The sequence below is a fragment of the Phascolarctos cinereus genome, unplaced genomic scaffold (assembly GCF_003287225.1).
Source record: "Phascolarctos cinereus isolate Bilbo 61053 unplaced genomic scaffold, phaCin_HiC Scaffold_726;HRSCAF=1367, whole genome shotgun sequence".
Classification (NCBI taxonomy): domain Eukaryota; kingdom Metazoa; phylum Chordata; class Mammalia; order Diprotodontia; family Phascolarctidae; genus Phascolarctos; species Phascolarctos cinereus.
This window is the reverse complement of record NW_027556098.1, coordinates 197,417,333-197,423,167: the sequence shown is the minus strand read 5'-3', so window position 1 is coordinate 197,423,167 and position 5,835 is coordinate 197,417,333. Positions and strand designations below refer to the sequence as shown.

General features: G+C 36.6%; 1 pseudogene; it reads right to left on the bottom strand.

Moving 5' to 3' along the window:
* Positions 1-249: 249 nt before the first annotated feature.
* Positions 250-1,075, bottom strand: LOC110213285 (small ribosomal subunit protein eS4-like; annotated as a pseudogene).
* Between the last annotated feature and the right edge of the window lie 4,760 nt (positions 1,076-5,835).

Genomic DNA, 5,835 nt, shown 5'->3' with positions numbered 1-5,835 from the left:
AGAGAGTAAGCATTCTTTTCAAATGCATATAGAATGCTCACAGATATTAATCTCAGACTAGTTTGCAAAAGCCAACAAATTATAAAAGGCAGAAATAATATATGCTGTTTTATTAAACTAGAATAAATCAAAAGTTGACCAAGAAAAAGTAAATTTACTAAATAAAATCAGTCCACAGAGCTATACTCCAATAAATCAGACAACATAAAGGAAACAGATGACTACCCATAACAGTATCAACTACCAAAATTGACAAAAGGAATTTTTTTTCCATGCTGTAACAGCTTTATCTGATCACATATTCCACTAGTCCTCATCTTCATTTATCCACTGCTCTGTTTGGCTGCCAATCTCTTATCTCTTTCTTCAGCAATGGTGAGACGGATACCTTTTCCACGGGGTAGAGAAATCCAAGGCTTGTTACCTTTGCCAATAACGAAAATATTTGAAAGCCTAGTGGCAAAGCTATTGCCATTGGCATCCTTCACATGGACAACATCAAAAGAGCCTGGATGCCTCTCCCTGTTGGTGATCACACCAATTCGACCCAGGTTAGCACCACCGGTCACCATACATAGGTTGCCAGTATCAAATTTGATGAATTCAGTGATCTTGCCAGTCTCTAAATCAATCTGGACGGTGTCATTCACTTTGATTAGAGGATCTGGATAACGGATCGTACGGGCATCATGGGTCACCAGATAAGGGATCCCTTTTGTAGCCACAAAGATCTTTCTCACTTTGCACAATTTATATTTTGCCTCTTCAGCCATGATGCGATGAACAGCAAAACGGCCCTTGGTGTCATATACCAGACGGAAATGTTCTCCTGTCTTATCGATGCTGATGACATCCATAAAGCCAGCAGGGTAGGTAATGTCAGTGTGGACTTTGCCATCAATCTTGATGAACCACTGCATACAGATCTTCTTTACCTCATCTCCCGTCAGGGCATACTTGAGTCTATTTCTAAGGAAGATGATGAGGGGAGGCACTCCCTCAGCTTATGGGGGCCTGTGGAGGGTCTAGGAGCGAACACTCCTGTCAACTTATCAAGCATCCAATGCTTTGGGGCTGCCACACGCTTCAGGTGCTTCTTGGGACCACGAGCTTGGCTGTGCTGGGCACCTGGAATCAAGGGCACAGGCGGGATGAGTCTCCGGGTTTGTGAGTTCTCAGCATACCTGGGCACAGCTGGAGCAGAGTTGGAGCCCAGCCTGGTTCTCCAGCCAAAGGGGCAACATGGCCTTGGTCTACACGCTGTGCAAGGAAGAGAGTCACTCCAGAACTTACCTGACCTCCCCATTGATAACTGCTGGATGGACATCTGAGAACTTCTGCTCTCTCAGCCATGCCTTCCGGGGTATCTAATTGACCTATTCTTGACCCTCTATTATATCTTAATAGTGCAAATACTGGAGCTGGATACAGATAGTATTGAAGGTGTAACTGCACCATTTTTAATAGAGAGGATATTGTTTTGTTTCCATTATCTTTCCTGAGGATACCCATCATTCTGATGCTTTTTTTTTTTGCTAGCGATAACATGCTTGTTTAATGTCTTCACATTACTTTGGTTGAGAATGATAACATATTGATCATCATTCTAAAAATACAGTATGGATTTTTCTCCATTAGTTGAGAAATCGGATTTCATTGGTGTGGGTGCTCCCTCCATTGGAGCAGATCATAACCGCTTTATAATTTAGTACAATGTTTTTGAGAGTTACTGTGATTTAAAAAAGCAGATCACCCTAAAGCAAATCTGTTGATGAACCTCTCTGAATATAGACTGGTCTTTCCCCCACCTCACCAAAAAAAAAAAAAAGACAATGTCATTAGGCCTATTTTCTAGTTATTATTTTTTCTCTTAGCATATTACTTCATTTGCCCAACACTGAAATTCATTTATATTTCATGGTCATTAATATTGTCTTATAAGGTTATTTTTTTCTTGAATTTTATCACGTTTGGAATTTCATTATGAGGAAAATTTTCTATGGTGGTCGTGTCATCATTTATTGCTAACATGAATTGTGACCACTACATTTATGGTATGCTTCTTTTGAAGCAGCTTTAACTGTATGTTAAGATATTTTAAGTATGGTGATAGGTATACAGTGGATAGAGCACCAACCCTGGATTCAGGAAGACCTGAGTTCAAATGTGGTCTCAGACACTTGACACTTATTAGCTGTGTGACCCTGGGTAAGTCACTTCACTCCATTGTCTCACCATATATATATACATATACATATATATATATGTACACACACACACACACACACACATATGGTGATGGGTATAAGTATATTCAGTTCAACTAAATTCATTAACATTTACATTTACTGAGTAATTTCAAGATGCAAAGGTGTAGGACATGGTTCCTATTCTCAAGGAGTTTAGAAACTATTGGTGGGAGAGCTAAGAAATATAGAGATGTAACTATTATACAATGTAGGACTTGATAAGTGCATAAGAAAGACACATAAAGATTAAATGATAGTTCAGAGGAGGGAAAGACCACTTCTACCCGGAGCCATCAGAGTAGGCTTCTTGGGAGAGATGGTACTGCATTTTAGTTGGATCTTAACATTTATGGATAGGATTTCAGTAGACAGAAATGGAAGCCTAGATGCCTAGGGTAAGGAGGCATTCGAGGCCTATGGAACCTGTGGAGGCATAAAAATATGGGATATGTTTGGGAAATAGTGAATTTCACTTTTAAAAAACTGTATGATTTTGGGCAAGTTACATTGTCTCTAAGCCTCAGTTTCCTCTGCTGAAATTAAGGGCATGGTTGAGATTGTCTTGAAGACTCTACCATCTCTAAATCTATATTGCTGTGAATGTGAGAGTTAAAAAAGTAAATTGGGGGTAGATTCTGGAGGACATTAAATTCATGGCTGAAGAATTTGTACTATATTTGGTAGGCAAAGGGGAACTATTAAAAGTTTTGATACAGGGCTGATTAAAAGATCAAACAGATGCTTTAGAAAGATTAATCTGGCAGTGATGAATAGGGTTCTTTGGAAAAGAAAAGACAAGGTTGAGAGGCCGGTTGAAAAAGTGTCTCTATTGTCCACTTCACTTCAGAGGTAACGAGCAAAAGAGAGGAAGAGGTGAGACATTTTTGAAGCAGCATTCCATGAATTTGGTAATGGATTAGATGTTTCAGGGCAGGGAAGATGGAGGCGGTCATAAGGTAAGAGAGGAGGAATATTCAAAGATGAATAAGAGTTAAGTGCCTGGGTATCAAGGAAGGTAATGCCATTAACAGAAATAGGGAAGACCAGTAAAGGAATGTGTTTTGAGGGAAAGATGATGAGTTCAGTCTGACAAAATTGAGGTTAAAGTGCTAGCACAATCTAGTTGCAGATGTCCAGTGAATAGTTGTAATCTCAGATCTTATCCTCAGAAAAGAAGAAAGAGTAGGAAGCACAAACTGGGGGATCATCAAAGGGATGATGGTTGAAGCTATGTGAGTGAATGAAATCCCCACATCTAGATTTGCAAATTTAGAATAAACATTTAGAAATGTTGGTCTGCTAACTATTCTTCCTACTAGAGGTAATGATAGCAAGTATCTGGGTGGATGAGTCATAATCATTTTAGATGAGAAAAACTTACAACCACCTACAAGTTATGAATCCATTAAGCACAAGGAAAAATGACAAGTGAAGATATTAATCTCTCTCTTGCTCTCAGAAACCATAATTACCTATAATTCTTAAATCTTTCCTTTAAGAGAACAGACAGGATTGGTGGAATTATATTTTTAACTCAAAAAATTGTTTTCACACATCATTTCCAATCATTATAATAGCTTCTAGTTAGTTCCAGAGGAATTTTATGTGCCCCTTCTTCCCACTGAACATAGCAGAACAGAGATCAAGTAAATTATACATTAAATGTGATCAACATTCCAACGCACTTGGAAATAGTCCTTTTAAAATTTCTTACAAACAAGTTAAATATAGACTTCACTGTGATCTCAATGAATTCCCAAAGATATTTAAATACAATGTGACATTTTAATACTTTGAAAGCTACATGATTTTATTGGGTGGATATTCCTTCACTGAATATAAATATCAAAACTTCAGAACAATTATAATGAATAACATTATTCTTATGATTTTTTAAGGTTTATGTAACATTTCCCCCCTGCACTGGGTTATTTTTTTAAATACTACAGACATGCATTAGACATGAGGCTAATCTACTTCCCCATTCCCTTAAAAGTCCACAACGATCCCATAAAGCAAAAAGAGTAAAACTTATCACCCGATCAGTTTTGTGAACTGAGGTTGGAAGTATCAGACCTCACAAACAAACCAAGTCTGGTATTCTTTCTACTACACCACAAAGCCTCTCAGACTTCATGCATTTCACAAAATCACAGAATTTGAAAGTCAGAAGGGTTTTTGTAAACTGATTTAAAGGGTAAATACATACACATACACATATATGTGTGACTATATATACATATGTGTGTGTGTGTATATATATATGTATACATATGTGTGTCGCTAAGTTTTGTTTTCCACAAATGCATCATTAGTTTTCCACAGAAATAATTTTATTTGAAACAAAAACATCCTCAGTTCACAATCAAACTGTTCAGTTTGATTCGATCTTCAGTTCAGTCTAACATGCTTTTATTTAATTACCAATATGCAGGCTGCTAGATGTCCCAGTGAGTAGAGTGTAGGATTTGGAGTCAGGAAAAACTGAGTTTAAATTCTGCCTCAGATAATTAATAGCTATGTAACTTGGTATGTCATTGAAACCCTTTTTTTTTTTTAAGGCAGTTGGGGTTAAGTGACTTGCCCAGGGTCACACAGCTAGTAGGTGTCAAGTGTTTGGTTTGAGGCGGGATTTGAACTCAGGTCCTCCTAACTCCAAGGCCAGAGCTCTATTCACTGAGACACCTAGCTGCCCCTATTGAAACTCTTAAAGCTTCAGTTTCTTCATCTATAAAATGCAAAAAAAAAAAAAATAGCATCTACTTCATACAGTGATTGTGTATGTATATGTATATGTATATGTATATGTATATGTATATGTATATGTATATGTATATGTATATGTATATGTATATGTATGTGTGTGTGTATATGTGTGTGTGTGTGTGTGTGTGTGTGTGTAGTTTCCTCTGAGGCTTAGAGAGTTTAAAGACTTTCCCTTGGCTTTTTAAATTTAAATGTCAAAAGTTGGGACCCTGGTTTTTTGACTATGGTTTTATGATGGATTTTTTCCCCACACTATGTTATAGGCATCTCGACATTTGCACTTAATCAAAGCCAAATAATGAAAATTAACAAAGTAATTAATCCTATCAGAGCTAAGAAGATTAGTGTTAATCTCAAGTGCCCATTTAACTCATTGGTTTTTAAAACAGTTAAAGTTTAATATACTTATATTGATGTTCTGTTTAAAGATTGATTTCTCAATATGGTTTATAAACATATAATTTTCTTTTCATGAAATTATATTTTTAATTATCAATCATTTATTTTTCTCTCTCATACCTCCCCCCACAGGAAAAGAAAAGAAAAAAAAACTTTTAATACATATGTATATTCAAGTAAAACAAATATCCATATTGTCCATTTCCAAAAATATCTTTGTGTTGCTTTATGTTAGTCTATCCCTCTCTCTCAGGAAGTGAGTAGCATTCCTCTTCACTGGTCCTCTAGAAACGTGGTTGATTATTATGTTGACCAACACTAATAATTCTTTCAAAATTATTTATTTTTACAATGTTCTTCTTATCAATTGGTCCCCTGGTTCTGATTCCACTTTACATAGGTTCATACAAGTCTTCCCAGG